We start from the raw sequence: 19148 nt of genomic DNA on the forward strand, positions 1-19148 counted from the left end.
TAGAAGTTTTTTTTGGCAGCCCTCTGAAATCTCCAGTTCTGGGCATGGGCACAGGTGATGGGAAATAAAGTATTGTTGGCTGTTTCTCTTCAGCATGCAGCTCTTAAGCTACACAAGGAGGTTAGCAGGTTGCACACTCCTCTTCTGCTAGAAGAACTCCTTGTCCAAAGGAAAAGGGCTGAGTAAAAATTTGAACATGGTTAAAACACAGAGCACTTGGAAAAAAATATTGTGGCCTTTGCCTGGCCTATGAAAAACACTTCTGTAAACAATATGCTTACCCTATGTTTCAGGATAAATTACAGATCACTGAAAAAATACTTTCCTAAATAGTTAATGATATACACAAAGGACGGGAAAAGTTCTTGTCCCTTGTGCATGGCTTGCTTTGTGCCCAAAACTGAAGCTCTCTGCTTGCTCTGGTTTCCAGTGATAAGGTCCCTTGCACCCATTACATCCTTAATTATTTGTTTATTTTGTATACAGGAGGAAAATGAGAAATCTTAACAGAAGTGTCTCAACCTCACTTACCAATGCCATCAATCAAAGGGCATTTTTGGTAGCGGGTCAGTTTTTTTAAGCAGATGACATGACACAAGGTCCCCATGGAGCTCCTCTGCCTGCACGATGAGCAGGAGCATGACATGGTGGGGACCAGGTGAGCTGGAGCGCTGCCAGCTCGCTGCTTCTCTGCAGCTCCCAGCCACCTCCCCCAGCACACAGCTGCCACCAGGCTGCCCTTCACCTGCCTCGTGCTCCTCCAGGGCATGGAGCTTTGAATTATCTTCAGGCTCTGTGATGGGCAACACCGACGGCAACTTTTGTACTCTCCTGTTGTCTCTAGAACCTCTGATTGGATTCCTCCCGGCGTAGTTTAACATGCTGACTGCCTGCCAAGTATTTTTTTTAATCCTAAATGCCTTTCTGTTGCTAGGTGGAATTTTTTCTGCCTTTCAGATATAAAGTGGCTAATGGGATACATTTCATAATACACCGGCGAGTACAGTATGCTATTATCATATCTCAGTGCCCTTTAAATATTATCAACCTGCACTGGAAGGATGAGGTAGTACATAAATTAGACACAATAAAGAAAGTAGGAGGAATTCTTTGTTCTTGGCTAATCACATTTTATAAGTTTAACAAGGTTTATTGCATTAGGGAGATGAGGTTAAAGCACATTGGGTTTATGTAGGAATGAATGGACATCCAACAGCAAACGTTAGGTGTCAGGACTGAGGTGGGATTTAGATGCTATAAACCTTATCCTGGTCTGATGCATATCTCCCTTCACACTTCCATGTTCACAAGCAAATGGGAGCATGTGTTCTCCCATCCCTCCATCTGGAGAGATGTTGGTTTTTCTGTTCCTGCTGCTGCCTCCTCCAGCTCTGCAGCGACAGACAAGACAAAACGTCAGCCCAGAGGAAAGCAAATGACTGGAGAAGAGGTCATGTGGAGAAAAGGGAAGAGAAAGACAGAAGAAATAAAGGGAAGTGGTGGACTGGGAACCATGAGATTTGAAAGGGATTTTTATGAGAAAACTTAGAAACATAACACTATTTGCTTTGCATTGTGAGGAGGGGTTGCCTCTAATTGGAAATGTGAGGTGAACATTTCTGAAGAAATTCACTGAAGAAGAACATTATTGAAGGGAATTGATCATTATTCAGCAAATCAGATATTTCACTGCAAAGCGCCATCAAGGCCATGCATTCCTGCGTGCTGCTGGAGTGACCGTTGCTAGCAGGCACTGCAGCTGCTGGCGGGTGGCAGGTGCAAAATACTTGCAGGTTTTGTGTGTGACACTCAGTGGAGCAGGTCTGTCTCTGTGGCTGCCTTTCCTCCTTTCCATTAGTGCACATGTCTTTGGGGACATCCCAAAGTCCAGCAGACTTCTCCTGAAGGAGCTCATCTACAAGCTGCATGCAGAGCCCGTGTGAAGGGATGGGGCGGACACCGACATTAAACACCTTGGAACAGCCTAAATGCAAATCAAGGAGAAAAGTGATGATGCCATTTCAATCAATAAATGCAATTGCCATTTTTGCCTTTTAAGCTTCTGAGGAGCTGCTCAGAAGCCTTTGTGCTACTGACAGCCACTCTTGGTTGTTAGGTATTTAAACCACAAACCACATTTGCAGGTTCTCAGATTCTAGAATAAAAATAAGGTTTATGTTTTTCTCAGCTGCTTTCAGGACACTGTGAGATGTGTGTCAGTGTCCCCTGTGTTCCTGCAAAAGGCATGAGCCAGCACAGCACTGGGGTGTCCATACACAACACATGCTTCCATGCTTTATCACCCCAGGGGCTGATAATTTCAATGCATGTGTGTGAGAAACTTGTGTCATGGTTTGTCTGTAAAAGTGCATTTAAAACATCAGGCAATTCAAGTTAAATGTAGTGTGATTTATTTATTTATTTGGTAATAAGACATAAGTTTTTTTTAGTGTATTGAGTATATTGAGGCTGTTAAAAATAATAACAACTAGATTTATAATATTCTGAAAGTTATCTTACTGCTTCTGTTCTTACGCAATATTTGGAAGTGAATTAGCAAAATACTTTGTGCTCTGGGTGGGTGTAACTGGCGCATTTCAGCATGTTTAATTTTTCTGGTAAAGAATTTTAACTGTAATATAGGAGACCTCCTGGAGACTGGCCATATCTGTGAGCTTAACTGGCAGTGCTAGCCTAGGTCATAAGACTCCTCTTGAGTACTTGTTCCCTCTTGTTAAGGAGACACCAAGAGGTCTCTACAATTTTTGATCCTTCTGGTTGAAGGTAACATTTATTTAATGTAACTTATAATATGAAGAGATGAATGAATTCTGACTCAGGTTTTGATAAAAAAAAATGTGTTTGGATCTGGAAGAACTCTAGATTAAAATAAGAGTAGAATTAATATCCTAAAAATGATGAATTAACAAAATTTGATTTTAGTAGCATAGAATAGGATGGGTCAGAAAAGACGTCTAGAGCTCATATGGTCCAACTTCTTGCTCAGAGCAGGACCAGTTCCTGCATTAGTTCAGGCTCCTCAGTGCCTTGTTCAAGTGAGTTTTGAATATCTCCAAAAATTGAAGTTTTGTTTTACTGCATTCTCTTATTCAAATCATTTCCAAAGAAACAATTCACTCAATGTTTTCAAAAATATAAAAAATAAAATAGAAAAGGTTACCTGACAGTGCAGGAATTTTGTTTTCAGTAGCAAAGTTTTGCTTTTCTTTGAAATTCCTTGACATATCTGAATAGCAAAGAGTAATAAAAGAAATCACCATTTATACTTCTGTAGAAATAAAAGCATAGAAAAAGTCAAATCCCATAATTATTTTTAACAGATAAAAATGAAGTTCTTGTGACACTCTTAACTGTGGAAAATGCATTTCTAGGTATGAATTTGAATATATGAAAAAATGTTTCATGCCAGTCACTGGAAAAAAATGAACCAAATAAAAGTCCTCAAAATACATTACACATACTGATTGCTTTCACAGCTTTTTAATGTTTAATTTTACAAGTCCTTGGCAAAACTGAGTGCCTTTCGATGAACTCATATTGACTTAAAGCCTGTATCAGGAAGAGAGGAACTATGCAGAAGAAAGGTTTCTTTCCCCTAGAATTTAAAAAAATTCTGCTAAAACTATTTTAAAAAATCATTGAAAAATCAGTTTGAAATTTAGAGGTTTTTTGTTTGTTTGTTTGTTTTAAAAAAAATAAATCAGTTATCTCAGACTCTTAAATGTTATTTCAATCAAAAGAATCTAGGTTAGGTTTTGCCAGCCATTTCTTTGGCTTTTATTTAAGATCTGCAACTGCTTTGTAGATCATTTTGTTTGTTTTAACTGAAACATTTTCATTTTGTCATAAAAATGCCACTAGAGAAAAACACTTCCCGAACCATTCACCATAGCCGGTCCCACTCGTAGGCCCAGGGCTGTGCAATCTGGTGCATGAGCCCTGCTGGAGATCGCAGCATCACCCGATGGCTGAGGTGGGCAGGGACCTCCGGAGGCCATCTGCTCCAACCCCTGCTCAAGCAGGGACACCCAGAGCTGCTTGCCCAGGACCACGTCCAGGTGGCTTTAGAGGATCTCTCCAAGGAGGAGACCCCACAGCCTCTCTGGGCAACCTGTGCCTGTGCTCCATCACCCGCACAGCACAGAAGTGCTGCCTGGGGTTCAGAGGGAGCCTCCTGTGTTACACTTTGTGCCTCTTGCCTCTGGTTCTGGCACTGGGCACCACTGAAAAGAGCCTGGCTCCATCTTCTTTACACCTGCTCTTATGTACATTGCTGAGATCCCCCTGAGCCTCCTCTTCTCCAGGCTGAACAACCCCAGCTCCCTCAGCCTCTCCTCACAAGAGGTGCTCCAGGCCCTTCATCATCTTGGTGGCCTTCCAATGGACTCTTTCCAGTACATCCAGGTCTCTCTTGCACTGGGGGCCACAGCACTGGACACAGTCACAATCTCAAAACTCTTACTCTCACATTTGTCCTAACTCTTTGCTGTCCACCCTTGGCTGTTATAACACTCATCTTTTATCGCACAGAAAATGTAAGGTAAGGGAGAGTTTTACATCAAGTATCTTCTACATAAATCTCCCGTATCAAGTGTATTGCCCACACACATTTGGAAAGATAGGTAAGTAGAACAACTGTCCAGTGTATCCCATGGCATTTACATTTATAGTTATTGAAAAAAAAAAAAAAAAAAAAAACATAAAAACAAACAAAAAAACCCAACAGCTAACTTGTGTTTAACCTCTAAAAAACAAAATGACACAGTTTGAACCACATTTCTCCACAGCTTTCCTATACAAGTCCAAAACACATCTTACTCAAAAACCTCTGAGGAATAGGTCTTGAACTGAAGATGAGTCCAAAATATTTAAAGGCTAAAAAAGAGGGAAACAAGGCACAGGACCAGGGCCATCCCATGTAAGAACCAAAGCTCAGTGCTGGGCCAAATCCACGATTGCTACGAGTTGTCCCAGCTCCACTGGCAGTTTAAGCCTGGCAGTTTTCACAGACTGAGCACGCTGGTCATCAGCACTCTGATTTTGGGTCTGTAAATAAAAACAGGCAGGCAGGCTGTGGACCAGGTCGTTCCACGGCCGCCCTCAGATGCAGGGCTGGCAGGAGGGTGGGGAAGGCCTGCAGGCCCACCTCGGGTGGCAGAAGCAACAAACTAGTTTTTTGTGTATGTGCGTGTGTTGCATTATTCAGGATCCAAACTTAATCCAAACCATTTGGATGGCGTCCCGCCCCGTGCTTACTCGGTGGAGCAGGAGACGCGTGCCAAGAGCGGCACCAAGCAGCTGTGGAGCCCGCGATGGTCTGGCTCCCAGGCTCCAGGCCCTGCACCTGCACGGATGCACAATCCAGAGCCTGTGCAAGTGAAAGGGACCCTGTTTTTTCAGTCAGCTCTGGAGGCAGCTGAGGTTTGCCTTGGTGAAAGCAAAGCAGGGAATGGCTTTCAGCCCATGTGCCGGTTCCAGGGCTGCTGCGTTTGTCCAGGGCTTTGGCAGCGCCTTGCGCTGCGGCTCCCTGCCCGCCCTGCCTGCCTCTCCCACCACAACTCCCCAGGTCTTTCATTTCTTGTAGTGTTTTCTTCCATTGACCACGGGGAAGCATTTCACAAATAACTGCTCTTTTAGAGATGGGAGCTCAGCTAAACCACCCCTAGCAGCGAGGTGGGTGTGCATACAACCTTCATACACAACTGTGAATGTTTGCCTTTCAGAGCTGCTCACAACTCAAGATTTCATTTTAGCTGCTCTAACGTGCTTGCATCATTAGCAACAATTACCAGTCGTTGTTCCATTTGGATTTCTCTTGCTAATTAGCTTCACTCCAACAATCTGTAAGGCCCATAAACCTAACCCCAAAAGGAGTATCTTCCCACAGCAAACAGAACGGAATATGAACAATCAGTTTAATAATTGTAATTGACTTAGCTTCTCAACACCAGCACATCTATCGATACGCTGCCAGGGTTCCCTGGTGGGACAGTCCTGCTCTGCTCCAGGTTGCTCTTGTGAGAGGGCTGAGCCCTCCTGGATGTGTTTCCAAACCTGCAGACACCGTGCTGGTCTTACACAACTTCCAAGAGCCTCCACTGCTCATTCTTGTGGTTTAGTGTGGGCATCCAGCTCTTTTTCTTATTTTCTCTTCTCTCACACTCTCCCTCTCTCCCCTCTCATTAGGAAGGTAGCAGCGATGGAGGCAACATTAGTTGCTAGGAAAGCTAAAGAAATTCAGAAACGTAAAGGGGTCATACTGCAGCCTGGTTCACACAGACCCAAGCACCTTTGCTCCCCTTGCTGAGCTGAATATTTGGGTGGCAACCCTGGGCTGGAAGCCATTTCTTAGCAACTTGCTGGGTCTTATCTGATAGCCTGCAGCAACGGCCCCTCTCAGACAGGGTTGCTCCAACAAACAGGGCAATACCGCTTCCAGGCTGGGGTTGCTTCATGTCTGGCTGGCTCGAGGCATAGCCAGGGGGTCTGACTCTGCTCCTACCTGTTTGTTAATCTGGGGCCCTCCTGCAAATTCCCTTTTCCATCAGAGATGTAGAAGAATTCTTCTGCTCACTAGGTAGAGCAATCCGCAGTGTATTGCTCCGGCTACCAAGTAGCTGGCTTTATTCATTTTTAAAACTGTTTTTCCAGGCTTTAAGGAAAAAAATATTAAAACAAAACCTGATTGCGCACATCCGCAGCCGCCCCTCACCGGGAGCTGTGGTTAGAGCTGGCACTGCGGGTGGGAGCGCCGGCAGCTCCCAGGAGTGGGGGCGAAGCTTTTTGGCACCGCCAAGCTGTGCCCAGCCCGGAGCTTCCCGCGTCTCCCTGCTTGACCCTCCGCTGCCTCCACCACTTGCCTCAGGGGCTGCTCATGCTCCTGAGCCAAAGAAAACAAAATAAATTTCAGTGCACCAGCAGCCAGGACCTCCCTGCATCCTCCTGCAGAGAGGTCCCCTGCTTTTCCCTCTGCAGCTGCTCATGCACCTTTCCCAAAGAAAGGGAAGAGGGAAGATGTATGTTGGCACTAATATTTCCACATCTCATCTGGAAATAAATACAAAATAAAGATCAAGCTGGCAGCACATGAGTCTATGACTGTCTAATGCTGTTTTTTCTTTCTCCTCAGTGTTTTCCTCAATTGATTCACTCCCTGTTAATAGCAAAAGCTGCCTCTGACACCATGCTTCACCTGTGTGACTTTTTGTCTTTTACTTGAATGTCATCCTCCTTTTATTACGGCCACTGGCGACGTGTCCCATTCGTCCTGCTTGGCCTCCAAACCACCTCCATATCCACCATGCGTCACAGCCTTGTGCTAGCACATGTCATCAGCACGGTGCTCATGTGGGCCAGGAACATGCCATTAATGGAAATGTTAAAACAAAATTGGTCCCAAACCTCCTATTCAAAAAACACTGCCACGTAGCTTCTAGCCTGGCATTTCCACCCTCCGCACTCATTGTCTCCTCTTCTTTGCAACAATGCACTCCCCCTGCTCACCTATTTTGTCTCCAGCAACATCAGTTGTTTCACACTTGACGTCATACCAAATTAAAGTAGCCTAGATAAAGGAAATCTGGCAGATATCAACTGTCTGGAAAAATAATTGTTTTATCAAGGAGAGCCATCGAGTCAGTCTGGCATGATGTACCTTTGGTTGCATTTTATCCCATTTTTGATGTGCCTTTGCATTTTTAATTAACCTGCCAGGCATGTTCCAAAGCCTTGCATACCGGTGAGGTCAGAACTACAAGGACTGCAGCTGGCTGGATTATTTTTTAACCCTGCACAATCAAACGTGTTGTAAAAGATATCCCGCCATCACATGGTCCCTCACATTTACCAAAACATTTGCTGTTGGCTGTGCCACCTTTGACGCTGGTCCTTCCAGAATCTCTTCCCTCCCCAGGAGCAATGCAGCCGTGCTGGGAGCTCTGCTTCCCCCATGGTAGCAGTTCCATTTCCATATCCTTGTTCCCATTAACCAGACTGCTTTTGCCCCTAGGATTTGTCTTCCAAAAATGAGAGCAGAGGTAAAATACTCCTTTGATTTTAGGCCATGCCTAGATTATCTTTAATCTCATTTGCTGCACAGCAGCCTGACTCTGGTTTTCTCTTACATTCATATTTGAAGTTTTCCCCATTTTCTTCGGAATACTTTGCAAGTTCCAGCTCAGGTCTACTTTTGACTGTCCCCACTTTATACCTGCATTTCTTGACCTCTGAATGATTGCTTTATTTGCTGATCAGGCCCTCTCTCCCACCCCTGTGCCTTGCAGTGGGCAGGCAGGGTGCTCCAGGTCCTCCTGCCTGCCCTGTGCTCCAGCCCGTGCTTTCTCCACCCAAGCCGCCTTTGCTGGCCAGCATCACTTCACTTCGTCAGTTTGCCCATTGGAAAACCGTCTCAGATGTATACCTGTTTGTTTTTATTTCCACATTTGCTTCAAGCAGTGAGATCTAGTCAGTTCAAAGCTCTTTTCTGTGAGTAGATCAACAGTAACTTAATTGCACATCAAAACAGCACCATCTTGTACTCGTTCACTGACGAAGACGCTTGTTGGTTGTCACATCCAAGAAGATCTGGGTCCTACCACTCCTTGCATGAAGCATCAGCAAATAACGCAGTCTGCCCAGACTGCCAAAGCACTGAATGAAGATATGAACATTTTCCCAAAGAGTTTTTATCTCAGCCAAAAACATCGAGTGGCAGCTAAAGGAACATAGACAAAGCATGTTTCTGACCCCTCCACTTTGTTCCTGCCGAATTTCCAAGCCCATATGTGAGCAGCAGAAATGCAAGAGCTTCTCAACAAAATGTTGCCAGAAACTTTAAGGCTGGGCAATGCGGGGCAGCCGGGGTGGTGTGTAGTTAGTTATCGTCCCGATGTGCTCTAAACATCAGCAGAAATGTTTATCACGGCCTGGAGGCCAGGAGCGGGCCATCCAAGTGATGTCAGAAGAGATTTCCCTTGACTGATCTTGTCTGTGCAGGCATAGGTGCCTCATGCCCTCTGAGCAAGGGGTCTGCCCTGGCCTGGATGAGGCTGGGATCTGCCCCAGGAGTGCATCTCTCAAGATCTGCTCCTTGTTTTATCTAACCTCATCAATCCACTGGATGTGTCATCTTAGCAGCTAATGAAAAATAACTTCTCCACCCAAGAGCAGGTGCACCACGAGAGCTATTGTGAAGGAGAACCCATAGGGGTTTTTTGTTTGTTTGTTCCTTTGTTTTCCCATTTGATTACATGAAAATATGTTCTCACATCAACAGCAGTTGCTTGGTGCCTGAAGTGGGAAGCTGGACTTCTAGGGCAGCTGTTGACAGCTCAGGTCATCTCCATGCAGTCTGTGGGCACATGGCTTTCCGGAGGCAGTGGCCTCCCTGGCTCAGCACCTACTGGGGTGAGGAGAGAGAAAGTTTGACTGCAGAAATGAATGGACAGCCTCCCACCAGTTTTAGATGAAAACATGCTCAGGGTGTTGTTGTCAGACCAGTGAATAGTGCCAGGAGTTGGGTAGAAGGACAGGCTGGAGACAAACATTCCTTCCAAGCAGGTCCCAGTCCTGTGGCTTCCCATCAGTTAGGACTGATGGCTTTTTTTTTTTTTCTTTTTCTTTTTCCTTTTCTTTTTCTTTTTCCTTTTCTTTTTCTTTTTCTTTTTCTTTTTCTTTTTCTTTTTCTTTTTCTTTTTCTTTTTCTTTTTCTTTTTCTTTTTCTTTTTCTTTTTCTTTTTCTTCTTCTTCTTCTTCTTTTTCTTTTTCTTTTTTCTTTTTCTTTTTCTTTTTCTTTTTCTTTTTCTTTTTTCTTTCTCTTTCTCTTTCTCTTTCTCTTTTTTCTCCTGAATCAGCCCCTCTTCTGCAATTTTGAGATCAAGCCACACATCAGAGGACCATATAGTGATTCCAGATCAAAGAAGCCATGGATGCACCCTGAAAATGGCTGAGGGCTGAAGAAGCTGTGGGGTCAGCTCATGCACAGAATGGCCTAAAGGATGCTATAGGATAGCAGTCAAACAAAATGTGTAAGAGGTTGTTGTTGTGCTGTACCCTGGCTTGAGCAGAGGAACCTTAGCAGAGCCAAATCCATGTCTCGTGTTCCACATTCGGTGGCTGGATGCGAAACAGCAACCACATTGTGAAATACCACGGGTCTTCTGCATAGCTCAAAACATGTCAGCGTTGCCTCCTGGTTGTATCAAGTCATGCTAATATTGCTTGAGTGCATGCCTGGCTGAAACAACAGCGACGAAAACAAAGAGACGGGGCCAGGGCTTGTCTGTGCACTACTTTATCTTCCTGCCTTTCCAGTGCACCCATGGCAGCGGTGTCTGGGTGATAGGTCTCTTTACAAAACAGGAAGACCGTGGGCTGGTCGGCTTCTCTGACGAGCTATAAATTACATGGGCCTTCCCTGGCTGCCAGCCTGAGCTGTTTGCTAGGTCAGGGAGGCACTAATGGAGGGTGCTGGCGTGGCCAGCGGTAGGGCAATGCCTGTTATTGCATTAGGAGAGAATAGCTGGGACCTGAGACCCAGAGGGAAAAAAGAGTACCAGGAAATGGAGTTCCAAAGGCATCGATAGCACACAAACATGGCCAATGTATAAATAACCTGACCTCTTTGTTCTGGTGAAATGGCACAAGAATTAAGATCCTGATTCAGGAAGAAACTTAAAATGCATGACTACACTTGGCGGAGCTGAGCAGACCTATTGACACCTGTGGGGCCTGAAGGCGTTTCTGTGTTGTGACTCTGTGCTCACCTGGGAGAGCAGCTGCTGGAGGCATCCCGCTGCCAGAGCTGCCCCAAGGTTAATTACTGCAGGCAAATGAGGGAAAGCATCCCATTTTTTAGTGGGTCTTGCCAAGAATACCAGGGGTTCGGTCAAGTACTTTCTCAGCTAAGAAGCTTGCAGCTGAAGAGAAACTCGGTAAAATCAGTAATCTGATAATAGTTAGCAACTTGAAAACAAAAAGCTGACACGTGAAGTCAAAATATTAGAGAAGGTGTTAGAACATAACCTTGACAAATGCAGCCCAGAAATGTGATAGTAAAGGAAAAGCAAAATAAATAAATAAATAAATAAATAAATAAGATGAGCCAGCAGCAGGGCAGTTCACCTCCAAGTTAGCTTCCCTCTGCACATGTACCAACTCTCATGTTGGCAAAAACCCACCCAAAGTTGTGCTTGTTCAAAGGAAAAGGCTTGCCATCAGCCTCTAGAGGCTCGATAGCCTCCAGCCTTGGCAGCGTTGGCAAAGTAGAGCTTCCCGTGAAGAAGAAAATGCTTTGACGGTTGCCTCGGGTGTGGAGTAGCATCATGTATGAAATCTTTTTTCTAGCTCTTCTTCATGGAGACTTACAAAAATTATATCTGACATTTATTTGTAAATATAAATAGACCATAAACCTTTCCTAACTTTTGCTTTTCATCCTCGTGGTAAAGAGAGAAAAACAAAAACCAAAAACTATTTTCCTCATGCAGAAGGTGCATCACTGACCCAGCACAGCCCAACCTGCAGCCAGCCCGCGGCCCCCTGTGCCTGGGATCTGCAGCAGATGCACAGGTCTTAGGGAAGACACGCGCAGGATGTTTTTAAGAGCCATTTGTTGCTGTGGGGATGAGTAATGGGATTTGGTAAGCGACTTTGAGCCCTGTGGGGTGTCAGAATGAGTTGCGTGCTGCTGGGTTAACAGAGAGCTAGAAAAGCAGTAATCCCACAGACTTTTTCCCAGGTGAGGAGGGAACAATAGGATGCAATGTTATCTGCCAGAAAGTTTGCAGTGAATGTTTGCGCACCTGTAGGAGGTCCAGCCACTCCCCTTTGTCCTGGGAGTACCTACAAAGTGAGGAGCTCTCTGTGCCTTTTGTCTATACTGTGTTTTCAGGCAGCCAGGGACACCAAGGATGAGTAAAGAGGCATGCAACCCCTTATCCCAATCCACAGCACCCTTCCACGACATCACTGCTCCTCCCCATGCCTCGCACGTGTACATAGCCCCTACAGCAAGCACTTTAAAAAGTGTGGAAGTATAACCCAAGTTTGCATGATAATTCTTCCTATGCAGCATAGTCACTGGCTACCACAGAGCAACTAAGAGCTAACAGGTCTGTCAGAGACACCCAGGGTCTTCTGGTTGCTTTCTCCAAGCTCTCAGGACCATTTTGGCTGAACTCCTGGATGGCCCTCAGCCTCGCCCTGTCACAGAGTATTATATGGCAGGAATTTTAGAGCCAACTATTCTGCAGTCACACATGGCGTGCATCCTGTGTTTGTATTGTTTCATGCTGGGAGCCATGATGTTGAGAGCCACACCACCCGCCTGTTCCTCATGCTCCTCCGTGTGCATCACCCTGGCGTCCCAAGGAGGTGTGAGTCTGCAGACGAAGCCAAGAGGCAAAGTTCATCTTTTTGTTCTGAGGTAGAACAGTGCCTGGCCTGGCTATTTTTGGTCCATGACTCAGGGCACAATCGTGTTAGAAATAAATAAAATGAAGAAGGAGAACATTTTTGGGCCCATATTTGACACTTGTTCTCCAACAGCACTTAATGTTGTGCAAACCATACTCATCGGTATGGTAGTTATTTTGACTCATCTGTTTAACAATCGTTTTTTTTTTAATCAGTATTTATTTAACTTACTGGCTAGACAAAAGCTGCCTAATTTCTTCATCTGATTTAATTGATATTCACTGACAGAATGAAGCTGGACTGGATAAGACAGTACAAACCCCACCGGTCTTCTTCATCTTTGGGTTGCATCTCTTCCAATGAGTTGTGTGACCGTCGCATCACCTAGGCACATCTTGCACGTCACGGGTGAGCCAAGTACGTGCCTGTATGCCTCGGGATAAGAGGCCAAGAAACACAATGAAACAGTAAGTGTTGACACAATAATTAGCATATTGATTCCCATTGCAAATCAGCTCTTGATACGTTGTGAAACGCTTTACAGTTTCGGAGGGCTTCAGAGGAGCTTTTAGTGTCTTGTAGGCACCATGAGAATTAAATGCATGTCTTTGGTTGTAATATTAAGATATAATTCTTAGTGAATGATCATAGAAAGAGACATGCACATTGAGCAGATAAAAATATATACCTGATATTCCCCTCCTGTCCAAACAAGCGCCATAAATTATATTCCCGATTAAGTTTTCAGGCTATAGGTATTTCAGGCCTTCCTGGAAGAACTTTTTGCTTTTTCTTTGAAGGAAATAGTCTCTACCCTGTGTCACCTCAGCCCTGTGCCAAGGGAGAAAAGTGGTTGCAGGCTGAAGGATTGAATCATGAAGTTTAACCTTAGCCCAGTACTCCATTTTTCTGGAAATAAAAGTTCATTTTAGCAAACCCAAAATAGACTGGCTTTCAGAGGAGCTAATTTTTCAAACTCCATCACAACAAGCGCAGAGGAAAAAATGAGGTCTCACATTTACATACAGGGGAGTCATGAAGAAACTCCGATCCTGAAGTCAACACGTGGAAATGTTTAAGTGAAGCAATGCCGCAGCTGTAACTTCCTGCACAGATCAGTTCATTGCCAGCTCTCACTGCCAGCCTGTGAAATGCTGAAGTGTCAAGGGTTGTGCTGGCCCTCTAGTCCAAAAACAACTGCTATTAGTAGACGGTGGGATAATGTTATGACCATTAACAACATTAACAGCCCCGTCAGCCAAGACAAAAATCTGCCAGACATCGTGCCACAGAACCACCTCTGCAAGAGGGAAAATGCTTATCCCTCCACAAACGTACTACAGCTTTGTAAAAAAATAGCTTTCTACTGAAACTACAGGCTAACAGGGCAGAGTTTCCTGTAGTGCTGGAGACAGACCCTTCCAGAGACAAATCTGACACAGTGAAGCACACAAAGGGACACCTAGATTTGAGCATAGGTCCAAACACAGCAGAGCAGAGTGGTGAGTCCCAGGACAGCTGCTTACAAAATGAAGATGCCTGATCATGGTCAAATTTTAGGAACAAGTCACCATTCTCTAATGGAAAGCTCTGACACTCACCAAAAAGACCAAAGCTCATACATGGTGCCTTTTCCCTTTCCTCATGCAAAAGATACCTTTTGCATGCTATTCATCTCAATGTTGCCATGTGGTAATGCTACCATAGGCTTCTGATGAAAAACAGCAGCTTGCACGCATATTCATACACTTCAGATAAGTACTTTTGGGAGGGACAGAGACAAAAGGCCATAGAAAGACCCAAAACCCTTCTGAGGAGCTCCAGGGAACAGGAGACAATTGAAGAAATTTCATCTTCTGCAAAGGCATTCAGGTCAGCTCAGGATTTGTTTAAGCTTGGTTTTCTATGGAAACAAGCTGAATAAGGTCAGACACAGCCTGTACAGAAGCTCTTGAAACTGTTGGCTGGTTTCAATCAAGCATGACAGGAAATGAGAACCTCTGTGATCACCCAGTTCCCATGCATTTTCATTAAAATGTTACTTTTGCATGGGCAGAGAAGAGATGTCTTCCTGATGCACTCATTTATTATATGGCAGGAGAATGAATGGGGGCAGAAAATCACCTTATGATGCTGCAGCCCTAAGCAAAGCTTCAGCATGTGCTTGACCAGGAGGGGGGTCAGGGATGCAAGTGGAGGATATGGCACTGTGTACTTGTTCCCCATGGCAGAAGAGCAGCCAGCTACAGCCTGAGTGATGGGTTGTGCCTGCTCAAAGGCCAAATCCTGGCTTTCGAGTATGCACATCCCAGCCCCAGGATCCCAGATCCAACTTTCCCACATGTTGGCTTCAGGATCAAGGTCTCCCCAGGTTCAAGTGGCACCGGTTGAAATGGGTTTCATCCCTGACAAAGTGATATTCAGCACCTCCACCCTATGCCCCAATAAGCCCTGGCTGTTCATGGGAGGCTTTCTGCGTGCTGAGAGAAAGGGGAGGGACTGGAGGAAAAACACCTTGGGCCTTCGGAACACAGAAAAAGTGTCCAAGTTGTTTCAATAGCCTGTCCTGGACTTAATAAAAAGTTAATCAAATCATCTGAAATGAAAGCACATGCAGCATTCCTGTCCCAGGGTTGGCAGAAGCATCACACAGTTTCCTACAAGTGATGCTATTATTTGGGAAAGGCCTCGAGTACAATCCTATGGGGGTTGGACAAAAAAACACCCAAAGCCCAAAAGGCTGCATGGCAAGAATTACGATAGAAATTTGCACTTCTCCTGCCTGTGAATGTGATTCATGCAGTTAGCACTTTATCAGAACTAATTTAACCCACTTTTTTCATATAAACTAAAGACAAGTGGGTTCAAGTAGGTTTCTGTAACATAAAGGACATCTTTTAACCCAACTTTTGCTCCTGCTCCCACGTATTGCTATTAAATGGCTTAAAATGTGACACAAAAACACATACGTGTCCACATGGGTTGGCTTCTCTTGCTATGGCAGCCCCTATCAGCATTCAGCAGCCCTATTAATGCAGTCCCCCGCAATCAGCAAGACAAAGTAGTGCTCCGCACATCTCTGATCCATCTCTTCCTGATATCACAGGCCATTTCTGGATGCAGAACAAAGAGCAGGAGCTTTTTTCATGCCAGCAGCTTGCTCTGTTACATCTGCTCTGCATCCTCCGGTCCATGGCTCTCTGATACCCCACGGCAGAGCCCTACGCTGCCTACCCTGCATGAAGCTGAGCTGCCCTGGGGCACGGCTGCTGGCATCCCCGGTACTGCCACACCGGGCACCCTGCATGCGGCAAGCCCTGTGCCCGTGCCCTGTTTCAGGCACGCATGTTTAGGAGGAGATTTGCCTGGATAAATATTACACGTACCATGCTGCTAAGTACAAACTGCTCTGAAGAGATAGCGTAGATTTGCCTTAATCTCATAGTCTGGAGATATGGTGGAATAAAGTGCTGGCAAAGCATTCCTTGGCATCTGCCAGGATTTTTGTAGAAAAAAACCCTGCGGATATGCACTCCTATGGAGCCTGCTGCAAGAAGAAAAGCTTCAGGAGTTAAACTGCTGGGGGACTGGGAGCTGGACATCCTCGCTGGGCACCACATTTGACTTCCAGACAAAGGAGACCTGGATTCAAGCAGATACATCTCCATTGGTTTTTAATACAATTATGCTTGCCATTTTCCAATCCTCATTGCATATATTGACAAGCCCTTTACTAACTGCTTTCCTCTGGTTATTTTGAGCTCATGGGTTGCTGTGCTTGCTCTAAGATTCCCAAGAAATTACAAAAAAAATGTAAACAAGTGTTTTCAAGACTTCATCTCCCTTTGTCCCCACTGCTCTGAGGAGCAGAGAAGCATTGGACCAGGCTGTCCTTGACCAGCTACTACCCTTGATTGTGGCCAACAGGCTGAGGAACAGTCAGCAAAAACAGATGGAGGAAGGATATTGCAAAACACCGGTGAAATCCTTCCCCTTGGGATTTTGGGTTTTAGGAGCTGGGCAGATGGTGGAGCAGGAGAGGAGGAGAGTGCTGACCTCTCCACTTCTGCTCTACACGAAGGCAGGCTTGCCCGGAGAAAGCCTGTGTTGTGCAAATGCCTCTCGGGCAGAGTTTACACCGAGTGTGAGAGGTTACGGGCAGTTTTCGGAGCGCTCATGTAAAAGGTAGGCTGCTCTGCTTCTGTTCTGCATGGCAAAGCCCTGGTGGGGTTTGCTCAGGTGTTGCCTTTGCCAAAGCCACAGTCAGGGACGTGACAGGGAGGGAAGAGCAAAACTTGGCTGCAGGGAGAGCAGGCAAACAGCCAAGCACGTAGGACATGGGGGAGGAAGGGCAGGCAGCAAGAGGCTGGACTGAGCCTACCTGAGTGCTCCCCAGCACCTCTGCAGTGGCAGGGTACCCGTGGCACCTCTGCAAAACCGAGGTACCTATGGCATCTCTGCAATGTCGGGTTCCCCACGGTATCTCTGCAATGTTTGGGTGTCAGCATCTCTGCAATGTTGGGGTACCCACAGCATCTCTGCAATGTCAGGTTCCCCACGGTATCTCTGCAATGTCAGGGTGTCAGCATCTTTGCAATACTGGGGTACCTATGGCATCTCTGCAATGTCAGGGTGTCAGGACCTCTGCATTCTTGGGGTACCCACAGCATCTCTGCAATGTTCGGGTACCCAGCTGAGCTCAGGAGCAATCCCTGTGTGCTCCCACGCCTCATCCATTCTTGGGGGCCTCCAGCCCAGGCAAGTCCTGCTGCCATTCCTCCAGGTCCCCTGGCCACCCTCAGCAGACCCATCCATCACTGCTCTTTCTAGTGGCCTGCTGGGGACACGAGGCAGGCAGGGAGGTGTCAGCAGGAGTCCCCAGGGGCTGGGTTTTTCTCCTGAGGCTTGGTGGCACTCCATTGCGAGTCAGAGAGGTCAGGTAGGGAGACAAAATCTCCGTGTACAGCTTCTGTTGCAAGACAGAAACTGTGCAAGGCATGCTCGCTAGCTATGAAAAATTATCCGGGGAGAAGGTTTCTCTCTTGTGAAATGTAACTCCTGATAGTCCTGCAGGAACAACCCTCACCCTCACTAGTGTTGCCACTGTGCAGATTTCCATTGCTGTCTTTGACTTTCTTACAGACTTTTAGAAACATCTCCAAGCCACCCTCAAGCAACGCTATCCAGGCTGCTTTTCCTAAAATGCACAGATTCAGTTAGAGGAAAAGAAGCCCCTAAACCCAACCCCAGCTCACAGCAATGATGCAAATATATAGGTTTTGTTGGAGTTTATCATACATAATTTTCTTCATCTAGAGGCAATTTTTATATTCATAGTATTTATATATGTATTATTATCCTTTAATGTACTGTTCAGAGGCATTATTAACACATGGAACTGTGAAACTTAGCAGATCTTCCTTTTAAGTCTTTAATACCCACATGCACAAAAGCAGAGAAGTTAATGCTTGCCTGGCCATTTCACTTCTCTATTTCCATCATCGTTCCCCAGTGCCTGCAGAATTACTGCAGATGAGAAAGAATCATTCCTCAGTTAAATAAATGTATCTACACTTTTTTTGTAAGAAAGGAGGAAAAATGAGGTATTTTCATATTGTCTGTAAGAAATTTTACCAGTGCAAGGACAGGCTAAATTTGGACCAGTGTCTTATAGCTGAAAAGCATTTATTTGAGAGCTGGTTCCCTTGTTGTAGACAAGATGAATAAGAAAGCGATCTCTGAACATGAAGACCCCCGCCCACAGTTCTTCACACAACTGCAGGTTGAATGGTGTAAGTTGCAGAACAAGTCTGTGAGGAGATATTTATGTGGGTACAAATTTAGGTAGCCACAGGCCTTCAGTGCCCTCTGCGTGAAACTGATCTGTTTCCTGCTGTCCACTCACAAACATCTCGTTAGGACAATTAGTGGCGATAAACAGAACTCGGAGGGCTGACGTTCTCCCCTTTCAAAACTTCTGGCTCGGATTTATACAAACCACCATTTCAGGAGCCCACAAAAACCCACAGTTGTTTGCAGGGAATGCAGTTTTACTGGGGAAAAGGAACAAAACCCTGCAGCCAGCCAACTTATTGGTCTTTTATTGTTGTTTTCAGGGAGTGATCTAAGCGTGACTGGGGAACAGGCTCTTCAGAAGCCGGGCACGTCACGGATTGCACAAGGCGTGGAAAGCACAACAGTGTCATCACCACACCTCTATTTTTTTAAAGGCACTTCCTTCTTCTTTTAGGTTGGGTCCAGTTATTCACCTGGCCCTGTATGAGGAAGCAGTGAATCCTTCTCCTCCTTTAAAGCATGCAACTAAATTTTGCTCAGGGATTTTTCCACCAGATCAATATTTTCTCAGTAAAACATGACACATCTTTTTCTTGCATCTTCAGCTGTGGAGGGAAGGTGGCTGTGTGTACACTGGTCAAGGTACACAGCCTCCCAAATGCCACTGAGACCAGACTTGGGATCACAGCATCATAGGATGGCTGAGGTGGGCAGGGACCTCCGGAGGCCATCTGGTCCAACTTACTGTGTTTTGGAAGAAACTACTCTATAAGGAGTACATAAGGGAAGTTGTAGACAAAACAGCAACAGCAGTAAGACCCCTTTTCCAAGACTTTTTTCCAAGTGCATGCTCTGGGCAGGGCAGCCAGATAGGATCTGCGGCACCATAAATCAATTTCCTGCAAAGCAAGAAGAGA

At 45.5% G+C, this 19148-nt stretch overlaps 1 long non-coding RNA gene across 1 annotated transcript; it reads left to right on the plus strand.

Moving 5' to 3' along the window:
- The first annotated feature begins 1387 nt into the window (after positions 1-1387).
- LOC118164281 lies at positions 1388-18829 on the plus strand. The gene is made up of 3 exons (XR_004749409.1): positions 1388-2784; positions 12724-12843; positions 18552-18829. It is a non-coding gene; the product is annotated as an uncharacterized LOC118164281 (long non-coding RNA).
- Positions 18830-19148: the final 319 nt, after the last annotated feature.

Source organism: Oxyura jamaicensis, chromosome 3, assembly GCF_011077185.1.
Source record: "Oxyura jamaicensis isolate SHBP4307 breed ruddy duck chromosome 3, BPBGC_Ojam_1.0, whole genome shotgun sequence".
NCBI classification, from domain to species: domain Eukaryota; kingdom Metazoa; phylum Chordata; class Aves; order Anseriformes; family Anatidae; genus Oxyura; species Oxyura jamaicensis.